Consider the following 13489-nt stretch of genomic DNA (forward strand, 5'->3'; position numbering starts at 1 on the left):
ATTTCCTAATTTTAGTGGGACAGCTAGAATTGTTCATCCAAATTAAACTGCAAAAGGAAGATGTGCAGCTATTGTGCAGGCTCCAAGCCAATGCTTGTCAGCAGTCAATAGAGGAGCAGCTCCCAGATGTCTCTTTTACCTGAAGAAACTAAAAGTACATGGTGCCCTTTATATCTGGAAACAAAAGAGAACAAAGGCAAACAAATGGAGACCAAATTATCTAGCCTTGAGATCTGAATTTACTCCATATTGAACTTCTGGTACCTACTTAATGAGTCCATGCTGTTGCTCTCTAGTGAATGAGAACAAAGAAATGTGACTCATGCTGCCTTGTTATTGTTACATAATCTATACAAGTAATTTATTTTTATGGTTAATTACTGGATTAGTAAGGTATATTGGAAATGGAAGGAGATGTGGCAGAAGGAGTTACAGGAGATTCAGGTTGTCTGTAAAACTGTGCAAAATATCTGTCAGTATAACCTGCAGAAAAATCTACATAAAGCATGACTGCTTTCAGGGTTGGTCATTTGTTTTAACACCTCAAAGTGCAGCCAGATTCCATTCAGCCTCAGTAGGCCTTTGTCCTTACATTAGTCTTTTTTTTTTTGCAGTGACAGAACTCCCTTTATTTCACCTCTGTGAATAACTTCTGCTCTTACCTGCTGGGGAAACCTGGAGTCAGTATTTGTTCCTTCTCACATGATTACACAGAGCCATTTCTATAGCCTCTCAAAATCCCTGCTGCATTAATCACCACAGAGCTGTGAGAATAAGGGATATAAATCTTCCTAACCACAGTCAAACTACTAGAGATTGGTTGATGTCATTTATAAAAAGGTAGAAATAATAATCATTCTGAAATGTCTGGATGCATCTAACTATGTACTAGATAGGCAAGTATGCATTTGAAGCTGCAAAAATCCTTTGGTCATGAAATGACCTAAATTGGGATTACATGCTGAGGCATCAGTCTAATATGAAATTACTCCCATGTTTTTATTGTAATGACCAATTAAGGATCAGCGCCTCAGAAACCTCAGGTAGCAGTTTTACATGAAATAAAGATCGACCTTGAAAATGTGCCCCTTCTGAAATCCTAATGCTGATGTATTCTGAAAGGATCAGCCCATCACCATGGTGTTGGCAGGAGTGAGTTGTGTTTGGCTGCTGAGTGCCGATACATCCTCCGTGCCAAAGATTAGTTGTGAGCAGGGAAGTTGCTAGGAGCCAGGGGTAAACACAAATGTTCCCTGCTTTCCTTACAGCTCTGCTTCAAAGTCATGCAGTGCGCTCGTGAATGCACCCAATGCTCCTCTTCCCTCCTTTAACAACATGTGGTACATGGGGTAAGGAGTCATATTGTGTTCTTTTGGGTCTTTTTAAAACAAATTTTTATTTAACCTCTGCTTTGACCCAGCACGTCAGTGTGTTGCCCAGATATGCTCCATTTCAGTTTATTTAACCAGAGTGTTTGCTTACTCAGTGATCACTGGAGGGGAACTACTATTCTTATTAATTCCACAATGGGTATTTGTTGCTTCTTGTTTTCTGACATTTTCTTTATGACCCTAATTGCAGAGTTCTTGTTTTCAGATAATAAATGCACGTGTCTATTTGCTCAGGTATTATGCAATTGATCTCCAGCTATTAATTAAAGATCTAGACTCAATGTCTCTGAACCTGCCCCCGGATATTTGTCCTTATTGTGTCATACCTGGGGTGCACAAACAGGGAAACCACTCACAGCACTGCATGCACACTGCTCATTCTCTTTAATTACAAAGTCTGAATTCTGGAGCTTGCAAAGAAGGAATTATACAGAGCAAAGAATATTTTTCTGATGGGATTTTTATTCTTTCTTCTTCCCCTGCCAGCATTTCTCCCAAGATGCTGACCTGCAAGCATAATGAGATGTTTGTGTTCTTCTCAGCATTACAGACCAAAAGGGGGTTATTTTTTCCTTTATTGTTGCTGCTGTTAATTGCAGGACAAAATTTAGTTGGCATTACGAAGATGAAGATTTCATGGGTGAAAAGAGAAATCTTCTTTTCTTGGTTGCTTTTTCCTCCCAAGAGCCCATTTAGGCAATATGTTATATGATACTGTGAACAAATTGTTACTTTTCCAGACTGCACTGTTTTCTGTGTAAACACTTTAACGTAGCAGTGTACAAGAACAGCACTTTCAATCCAAAACTCATCAAAAATAGAACTTCCAGAACATTTGGAACTTGTTAGGCTCCAGAAGGATAAAGGGAAGGAGAGACTGTGAAAAAAAAGCTTTTCACCTTCTAACTGCTCTCCTTTTTATGTTTCTTAATGTTCTAAAAATCCTTCTGGAGAGCTATGAAGCTTTTCAGAGCTCAGAACAGCATGGGTCCCCAAATATAGAAGCGGCGCAGCTGAGAGAGGCAGAAATTGTTTTCAGTCAATTTAGTAAGAAGTCATTACACTTGAAGAGAAAAGTTAATGAGCTTGGGAAGCCAGGATTTGGTAGCTACCCCTTTTATACACTTCCTGTTCCCCTTAGGAAAATCACCCAGCCTCTTTGTGACTCAGTTTCCTCGCCGCCAAATGAGAATAGCAACACTTTCTGACCTCACAGGGAGTGCGTCTGAGACACAGTTGAGTACCTAGAGGGAAGGAGCTAAAAAAAATGCATATTTTTAACACCAGCAGGTGCAGCGAGTGTACCTCACTGCAGCAGATTTCCAGGAGAAGAGTCTTCTGATGGAAAAATGCTGATTCAGTGCCACCAAAATGTTTGGGGAAAATAAATATTTTTTAATATGTTAAAAAATAGCAGCGGATTTTGCTTTTGAGATGCATCCAGACTGGATCTGAGCAGTTGAAAATTATTTTATCGGTTAAAAAATCCAGTCATGACAGTGTTGGTCTTATCACAGCCAAGTTCTTCAGTGTTTTTACATTTGATGTTTCTACTACTTCTCTTTTGAAGTACTGCTTCACAGGAAAAAAAGAAAGTTTAACATTTTTTTCTTCTAGCCCTTGAAAAAAAAGGACCATCATTAACCCACAAAAAAAAAAAAAAAAAAAGAATAAAGTTTTGGTTCTTATCTCTCTCAGTAGTCACAGCCACCCAAGGATGTGCGGGAGCATTATCTGTACACAAGCTAAAATCCCTGGGAGTGCTGTCAGCAATCTGCAGTGAGCACGTGTCAAAATAAGAGATTAAATTGCTGCTTTGGTTGCAAGCTCAAAACACTCTTTTTTTTTTTTCTTTTTTTTTTTTTCTTTTTTTTTTTAATAATTTCATTTTATATTTCCATTCCCCAAACACTTTTGCCCCCAGAGCTGTAGTGCGGGCGTCTCTGCCTGCTTCTTCCTATGTTAAAATGGGCTGCTGTAACCTCACTGTTTCGTACTAAGATATGCAACCCTTGTGATAGAGTATCATAACATTTTGGCATCATTTCATCCTGCGTAAGAAAATGAATGCTATGAGAACACTGGCATAATCTTTTGGCTTCACAGGCTTGGCTGCCGCAGGCTCAGCTTCTGAAGGTTTAAAAACTTTTATCCCAGTTCAGATAATATTGCCAAAACTTGGGTTGTCATCTATAGAAAATAATTGCTTGTCCAAGTCTTTACAGTCTCTATGCTAGTTTAATAACAAGTAATTAGTTGAATAAGTCCAATTAATGCCTTTGTACAGATCTGAGATTGGAGTAGGACTGTAGGTCAAGTTTCATTTTAAAATCCATTAGAATTTCTATCACTCTGTACACACCCAGGGCAAAGCTATTATGGGCTTTCCCATTAACACATATGATTCATTATTTGGACTTGGAGCCCAGATCTAACAATGTATGTATTTAAATCCCTAAAGCCTATCTAGAACAGCAGCATTCACTGTGATCTGAAACTCCTTTTTTCACCTTTCCCTGACAGATGTGCCGGACTCGGGGATACCTGAGAATGATGGTGGAAAAAAAGTTACAGCACATTTGTGCAAGTAGAACAGTGCCTTGAAACAATACATGTGAATTTTACATGAGCTGGTACTTCACAGAAGAACCATTAAGTTTCAGTGGGTAAACTTCCCAATGGATCCACACCTAACCAGTGCTGCACTTTTCAACAAACTGTACTTTGGTTTCACGTACTACTGATGTTCATGCATTCCAATGGGTGACTGTTGCTCCTTGCTTTGACAAACTTCACTTCAGCTTTTGGCTCATGCTTTGACAGCGCACAAGCAGGGAGAGCAGCTTGTACAGCTTTCTCACTGAAAAGCAACATTTGCTTTTGAGATTAACGGGCTGAGCTAGGAAAGTTTCACAGCCCTCCAGACAAAATGTTGTCAAGCCATTATGAGTACAAGAGGTTGTGTGCCTGTTTTGCAAGCCAACTCATTTACTGAGTGTCATTAGGAGCTCATACACCTCCCTGTTGTGATGTTCTCATTATTAAATTATAGAGGGTATGTCACATGTGTATTATCACAGTAATTTGAGATGTGGACTTTAAGTGTTATTTCTATCCTCTCTCACTCCACTTGATGGTCAGAGCTATCTATTCCTGTCACGCGCAGACAAATTTTGTCTGAAGCGGCTTTTCTGTGAATGGATAGATTAATTGCTGTCTATCTTGAACCACTGTTATGTCTATTCAGATATTATAAAGAAGTTTAAATGTGATTCTTTTTATTTCATTGGCACTCTGCACAAAGTTAAGAGTCATAATCCCCGTGGGACTAGTCCTCACTATGTCAGATGCAGATTCTGAAGATTTTGAGATGACAAGAATAGTAAGAATGATAATTGTATGTCCCATTTCAAGCTACAGAGATCCAAAAAATAACCATCATTGTTGTGGTGTGGATATGATAAGAATTTATTTTATGACTTCAAGATCAGTATGAAGCAGAAATGTTACGCAAAGTAATGTAAAGAAAAATAAGATGAAAAGATCAGCTCTAATGGTCAGAAAAAGTTCATTCAGCCCAAATCCAGCATCTTCATAAAGCAGACAAAGGTACAGAGATATCCTTCTCTTGTTACATCCTCATAGCTTTCAGGACTAGGTTATACAAGGACTTTCTGGTCCAGAAAAGATAACTGGACTCTTAAGAGCTACTGATGGACTCTGCCTACCAAAAATGTGACTGTCTTTTAAACTCCTTTTTTGCTTTTGGCCCCACAACTCCTTACAGCAGTACTTTACAGAGTTTGCTGACATGTTTTGTGAGCAAGCACGTCAAACACGTTAGTTGCTGTTTTGAAGATTGCTGCCTGCAGAGTTTAGAAATCATCCCCTGATTCTTATGCTGAACAAAGAGAAACACAGTTTATGTAAGGTAAACTGACAGCAATCATCTCACTGGGTTATTATTGTTTGTGATGCATAATTTAAGAGCCAGATTTTCCAACAATTTATGGATGCAATTATACATCTAATTTGCACAGTTATTGCAGACACATATAATATCAGTTACTTGCATGTTCAGCTGGGCTAATGTAGGGCTGGAACAGCAATAATGATCCGTGTGTACAATTTTCCAGGGGATTATGCCACATTTAGCATAATCTCTTCTAACAACAGTAAGTCAACTCACTAATAGTTTCACACCAGATGCAAACCACGTTGTTCTTCAAGGAACAAACATCTATTATTGTCAATGGACATTGTATTATAGAAGAAATCTTCTGACTTTGGAGCTTAGCAGAAATGCATACTGATTAAACAAAAATTAAACAGCATGGAAAGACCAAGACATTCCTTTTAAAGTGTAGGTCACAGCATAAGTGTAACATCTAACTTTTTTATTGAGGTTTTCAAGCTGACTCACTGCAATATACAGAATGCATATATATCACATCAATATGTATGTATAGTATGTATGTTCAACAAGTTCTTGCACTGTGAGGGCTTTGGCAAATTGCATTAGAGACCACAGCCTCTGAAGTGTGCAAAAGGCCATGATGCTGGACAGGCTTGTAAATCCCTACTTGTCACGCACAACGCAGTAAAAAGAAGTGTTGCAATTTGTGCTGTAATCCTGCCCAAAGCCAAGCCAGTAATGGGGTCAAAGGGTTTTTTTTTTTATAAAAGTGTCCACAAAAATTCAGCCATGGAATCATTTTTGGGAATATGCTTCAGGAGTTCAAGCTGAACTTAGCTGAGCCCTTAGCTTTGCCCACTGATCCATCACAGAGTAGGAAATAAAGGATTTTGGAGAGGAATGATCCCTCGATTGCTGAAGATAACTAATTGACCTGATGGCAAAAATAAAACAAGAAACAAATAGAAAAGAGCAATTATAATACTGCAGTGACTCATCTTGTTGGTTAGACATACTGCTTTACACAGATCAGCTGAACTGAATTCTTGATAAAAGAGACCAAACTGAAGTCTCTCCATTTAACTGTGTGTTACACTGATTTATGAGGAGAACCACATGAGTGTAAATCATCTGGAGTTTTTGTCTAGCTCCACAGTGGTAGCAGAATGATCACATCATGCAGTAAGATATAAATTACTCATTTCATTTCATGGTAAGGTAAATCCTGAAAGAAATGGAAGCTTTACAAACTTGAGGCATTCATATGCATTCACTTTGACTTCATGGTCTTTAAAACCTTTAAAATAACTTTGAAGTGAGGTTATTTATAAAGAAAAACTACAAACAAGTTAAATTTACAAGGTAATACACAATGGATATACAATTATCTGACCTGAATGAATGTTTGGCAAATGTAATTCAAATAACAAATGAACAGTATGGCACAAAAGGACATTGTCACAATTATGGAGCTTAAAAATAAGACTATTTTTTCCAAGCTTGTCTGCCATCAAAGGTGTTTAAAACCTGATTCTCCTCCAGCATGTATTAGTGTCAATCAAAATCTGCTCAGGTCAGTGGATTTACACAATTGCAAAATTAGTATAAGTGAGAGGACAATCAGAACTTTTGTATGCTACAAAAATCTCTCTTAATAGCAACAACAGCAGAGAAGGAGGTAGGAGGTCCCTTTCCAAGACAGGCAGTGTAGAGAAACAAGAAAAACCTGCTGAACTTGTAAATGAGGACTTGTAGGAGGTTCTGTAGCATTAATTTAGCCATTAATTCACTCCTTAAAAATTTCCTCTTTCCTATCTTCCACTTAAAGTGATATTTAGCAGGATTTGGGTTACAAATTTAACGTTACATTGCAGAGATGTCCCTTCCATCATGACACCCAGAAAGAAGTTAGAACTTTAAAATTACATGCTTGTATGGCAGTAGTGCTTCTAGGGTTGTTTCTTGTGAAGCTGTGACAAAGTGCCCCTTCACTCTTGGGTCCCATTCGTGGCTACTAAATCACAGACTGCCTTCTGCTGAGTGCAGCTATGACTCCACCACTGGAGGCCTTGCTTGCCAGATGCATCTGGTTGCTGTGTGTGATGGATCCAGGGAAATGTGCCCTCAGGTAACATATTCTCAGCTCTAGCCTCATGTTAAAGGGCTGCCCCCACTTCCTATGCACTTCACATGCAGGCACATTTTTGCCATTGGACATCTCTATCCTGTAATTGAACAAGGGAGTCATCAGGATTTCACCAACCCATTGTGACTGTTTAAGCATGTTGGTTCTCTCCTATCACATTGACCAGTTTTAATGGACAATGCAAGTTGGTTCAGTGCATAGACAGTAGTGATGGAATATTCATAAGCCTTTCTTTCGTGTGACCCTGGTTTGTAGATGTATCAGAAGTGGACAGTTCTCATTGTGGATCAGATACCTAGGTCATGGAAGCCACTAATAAGTGGCACTTCTTTGTTGGAAGACCTGATAGAATCAAAGGGGAAAAAAAAAAGACAAAAAAGGTGGAAATTCAGGAGAATAAGCTTGTACTTCTTGCAGATGGATTTTCCCAGACAACAGAGAGTAAGTGTTTGGAGACAGAAGGTGACTTAAGAAATGCTTAATTAACTTTAAACTACCTTATACCATCATTTCTATAGAAAAGAGATTACACTTGCATCAGTAGATATTTAAAGCTTGTCAGGCAGAGGGGAAAAATACTTATTAAGGAAAAAAGCTTTTGTTGATATAACTTCCTTAAAACCATTGGGACTTTGCCAGCAGATTAAGCCACAAATAATTTACCCAGAGAATATGAAGTCAGCAAGCTGTAGAACTGTGGGAACAGCAAGTGCTGAATAAATCACAAGGTTATAGAAAGATCAGAACGTTACAAATAAACACAGATCAGTCTTTGAGATGATGACATTGAATGGGCTTCCTTGAAATCCAGGTCCTTCTGTCACTTTGAGGCACTGAAACATTTGGGCAGTTAATTCTCCTTTTGGGGCTCACATTGCAGTATCTTTTCTATCCACTGCTCTGGGAGGGGAGCAGAACTGTCTGGTGTGAAAATCACTTTCCAACCAATGGAAAAAACAAACCAGTTTTCCTGTAGGAGATAGAGACTGTGTGTGTGGAGGACAAGCAATAGCAGAGCAGTCCTGCCTAAGGGAATCTTCTTTCTTCTGGCAGAGTATCTTTCCCAGCCCAGAACTGCCCTGGAGACAAATTTGTTCAGACTCTCTCTGTAACAGAGCCTTTACTGTTTTTATGTTTGTTTCTGGGGAAAGGCAAGAGTTGCAGAAGACATAACCATCCACCTAGGCAATGGCACTACCATTGCTCTCAGCACGACATCCTCTGCCCTCACCCCCATGCACTTGTATGATCATGGACTGATTGAGAACAGATCAGGTCATGTTGTGATTTTCAGTAACCACCAATATCCTGAGTTTTTGCCTAACTGCAGCAGGTGATTGCTTTTTTCCCTTCACATCCAAGAGACAATAGAAGGAGAAAATGTAGAATTCTCTGAGGTTAATTGTTATTCAGATTTCATTCCCTTCAAAGCTCTTCCAGGCTGTCTATCTCAGTTCAGTAGGGTACTGACGTCTTTTACCTTCTATCCTGGTCTTGCTGACAAGTGGCAGTAGGTAAGTTTGGAAACATCACCTCAGCTATCAGACAGTTTCATTTCTTAGCTTCTTGAGGCTTTAGAGGGGAATCCCACTTCCAGACAGCTCATAAAGTAATTTGTGACACAGGATGTCCCAGTTACTATACAGGAATGTTGAAAGCATTTTATTTTCTCCTCTTTGATTTTTATTGGTTGAATTCCTGGTCTTTTGTGAGTAATTACACCATTTGCTTTATGTCTTGCTTTTATAATGACTAATACAAAAATATATATGTGCAAGCAAATGGTATTATATTACTAAGTGATTAACAATGAGCAATTAGGATTAATTAAGGCAATTATTTTAATAAATAAGAATTAGTAAAATATATCCATAAACAAAACTACGGCGCACATTAAGCTTGGTTCATGCAGGCTAAAGAAGTAGAGTTGTGACAGTTGGGAACAGAGGCAAGGAGGAAACAGAGATGATTAAACAGGAATACCTGTATATGTATAAAAGATTTAATTAGGGGTAAGGCAGGAGGGACATAGGCGGACTGCCATGCCACTTGCAAAGGTAATGTATTTGATCTATTACCACTAGAAATGGGATTCATGCATAGTCATTCATATTTAACCTTCATTTTGTTACTGTGATACAAAGTCAGAAAGGATATTAAACTGTTCAATAAGCGAGGGAAAAAATACTCTTTTCCATTACTTTTTAGTAGCTCAGTTTTGAGAGCTGATCACAGCACTGAGATTAGAATATATTCTTGAGGTTCAGATCCAGAAATTAAATTAAAGCTTTTCTAACCAAGCTTTACACCTGCAGCACTGAAATACATCGACATTTCTGAATCAATTCATGTCAGTGTTCATTAAGGAAGTTTTTTACTGTGTAGAGTTTTGGATGAGCTGAAGCAACTTATCTTGTGCTATTTTACAGTGTCCCAGATGTCCTGAACTGCCACATCACCAATATATTGGGTTGCCATGCTGAAGGGTGGTTCTGCTCGTGCAGCACCACAAGTAAGAGTAATTCCATGTCCAATTAAATGGGTATGGTCTATTATTACCCATTGTAATCCTTTGGCAAATTAAGCATCAACAGAAAGATGCTAATAAAGCTATAAAGGCAAAGAAGTAAACTTCAAGATTTGATATGCTAGATGGTGCCAACAGTTTTCTTTCTGTAATAAAGAGTTTCAGTGGCCTGGGGTTCTCAAAACAGGATCAAATCTCAGTAAATTATTGCTATAAATTTTATAATAAGAATGAATATAAGAGAAAGTATAAGGAGAAAATATAAGAGAAATTATAACGAGACACAGAAATCACAGAATCACAGAATCATAGAAACACCGAGGTTGGAAAAGACCTACAAAATCATCCAGTCCACCTATCACCAATAGTTCTCACTAAACCATGCTCCTCAACACAAAATCTAAGTGTTCCTTGAACAAACAGACGCTGAATGAAATTCCCAGGAATTTTGGGAAGACATCGTAGTGTCAAAATATGGTGTGTCTAGTCACATTATATCAGCCAGTAAATAGTGTTTACTCTGGTGTAAAATGCAGTTAATTCTCTTTTGATTAGATGTACTGGCAATATAAAATTGTCACACTCTCCCTTTCTGCAGAACTCAGCTGCTGATTCAGCACTTGTTTGCTGTTGGGAAGAACTTCAAGTCTCAACCGACACTCGTAAAACAACTTGGCTCCAGTAAAACATACTGCCTTTTTGTGGATGTTGAAGGTCAATAGAATGACATGAGTACACACGCAGCTAAGAAACCAAAGCCCCCAGCAGAGATTTTCTCTGTCTGCATATTGTTGTACTTGAGGTCTTTGTCCTCTCCTTTGACTGTGATTGAGGAACAACCTCAAGTGCATGGTTAAGGACTTTCCTGAATTAGTGCCTAGATTCCCTTTTATGCAGTTAAATTTTTTGATATTATCAAGATCTTCTCCAGTCTGTAATCAAGAGTGTGTCAAGGACGTAAAGAACTGAGCAGAACAGAAACCAGAATCATGCATCCAGTGTCCCTTGCCCAACCTGAATGCCTCCAGATTCTTTACAAACTAGCAAACTACATGCTTTGAAGGGTACAGTGATTCATTATAATAGAAGCAGAAGTTCAGGGGAAACAAAAAGTTTACTTCAGTCCAATGTTAGGGAGCTAAGAGGAACACAGTCCTTTTTTTTCTTCCCTATCTCTGAAGAACATCAAATTGATACTTATCTCCCTCTTAGGAGAAACAGAATTAGAAACACTTCAATTCATAAATACCTTGTTCATTTCTCTTCAAAGCTTTCTGAAAATACAGATAGAAAGGAGTGCTCTCGCTTTATAACTGCTTCAACAAGCCCAGGCCCCACAGTTCACCTGCATCTTATAGCCATCAACGAGGGCAGTTACACTGAGGAGTGACAGCTCTTGCTCTGTCTGCTGGTGGAGCAGAGCTCCTCCAGTCTCCAGTCCGTTTTTTATCACGTTACCATTCGATCAAGCCACCATTTGATCACACACCACTGGCTTCTGTAACCAGGCTCTTGCATCACTTTCTTTCCACCAATAAAGAGGCTCCTGTCATGGTGTTACTCTGCCATGTGCAGGTTTGGAGGAAAGAGAAGGTGTAAAGAGAAGAAGGATATCTTGAGGTTTGCTGTTTGGAGTTGGCTTTGTGTTGTATTTCACTATGTAAGCAAACATATGCATGATTTTCTCTTTAGGTTTTCAGGCAGAGCAGTTCAACAGGCAATTTCCTGTACTAAGTAGTGTTATAATTAGGATTGCCACTGGAATGAAACCCAGTGCTCCCATATTATTGTATTACACCATGTTAGCATTTAATTGTTACATCTGAGAGACGCACACCCAGGTTTTGAGTGGGTAACTTCTCATACCCTGCTTTTTTACATCCTGGCTTTAAATTCCCTTTATTATTCCTCTGTAAATGTGTTTATGTTCACATGTGTAATGGTAGAGGACAACAGCAAATCATGACAGTCTCTTGTGATTATTGTCTGTACAAAGGCATTCGCACATGCATCTGAATCTTGGTTCAAGTGGAGCAGGAGTGACAAAGAGAAAATGTTTGGATTTTATGACAAAGGGACACATGAAGCTTCAAGACCAGCTGTGCCAGTACAGGAATCCTCTCAGGTTTCGCTCAGAAACATCTGTCAGATGAACCTGCCCGAGAACCACACCAAGTTTAAGGGGTCAGACTTTCTGCTTCCACTCTGATGAAAAGTCACTTTGACATTGGTGGTATACTATTCCTGGCCACTGTATTATTCACGCTTTACATGGTTGGTCTTTAGGCTTGCAGAATAAAAAGGGGATGCTGGAGAGAATAAAAGTAATAACAGCCTGCAAACTACAGGAATGACGTGTCTTAGGAGCTGCTTGTCTGCATATCATTTCTGGTAGTAGGCAAGAGCCACTCAAGTTCATTAAGAGCGAACGGAAGTCCTTCAGCCCCAGATTCCTGTCATTTCATTTGAAGAGGAGGCCTCTGGCATGTAACCAGATATCTTCCGGGTTTTTCGGCTTGCTGATCTTTGCCTTCAGACTTCTGGCCAGTATTAATTTACATAGGCCTGAAACAAGCGTGGCGCTATCCGTCTTCTTGAGTTACATGCAGGGAACACCAATAAACTTCCTGATGTAACTAATGGAGGAAATTGGGAAGGAAGGAACAGTCTATCAATTATCAATAGGATAAAAGCTGCAGGAATTGGGCAAATTAAAGTATATGAAGCAAGTACTTTAATACTAAGAGCTGAGACTCAAGAGGGAACTGTGGGCTCCTGCGCATTTCAACATACTGAGTATAAATGCATTTACAATGTGGCAGCAGAAGGGAAAAAGAAGAACTGAGATGCAGAGCAAAAGGGCAAGAGAAAGCACTCTTTGGAAAGAAAAAAGAAAATGGCAATTTGTTCCTAGATGGGATAGATGCAGATCTGACACATTTCACAACATGTGGAAATGAACAGCTCTTCGTGAGCCGCACACTTCTTGTGCCATTTGTTTGCACTGTTGGGAATTTTGGGGAGTATTCTGATACCACCCTATTTTGATCTGATCCCCAGTTAAATGAAAATTCAAAAGTCATTCTGTGTAGTTTTTGTTGATTCCTGTGAGAACAGTGTCTCCATATTTCAGTACTGAATCAGACTTTGGGAAGGAGCCTGAAAAAGAAACTGGAACATCGCCGAGGAAGACAAAGCCCCTCAACTGGGACATTCTGTGACTGATGCTCCATCACCATCTTCCAATCAACTTTTTTTTTTGCCTGTGGCTAAATCTGCTCTATTTCCAAAGATAAAATAATGCATCTCAAACACATTTATAAAGTTCTGCCTGCGGTCTTCAGTATGTGTTTATTATCCTATGTGCAACCTATTTCTGCTTGTTTCCTAATCAGGAATAATAGCAATAATAATAGCAGTGATAATAGCAATTGTGTTTCCTAATGAATGAATAAGTTCTCTTTTCATATCCAGATCTCACATTAATCCATAATATAAAAAAGACAGAG

Source organism: Centrocercus urophasianus, unplaced genomic scaffold (genome assembly GCF_019232065.1).
Source record: "Centrocercus urophasianus isolate 14NV4802_14NV808 unplaced genomic scaffold, USGS_Curo_1.0 seq_26, whole genome shotgun sequence".
NCBI classification, from domain to species: domain Eukaryota; kingdom Metazoa; phylum Chordata; class Aves; order Galliformes; family Phasianidae; genus Centrocercus; species Centrocercus urophasianus.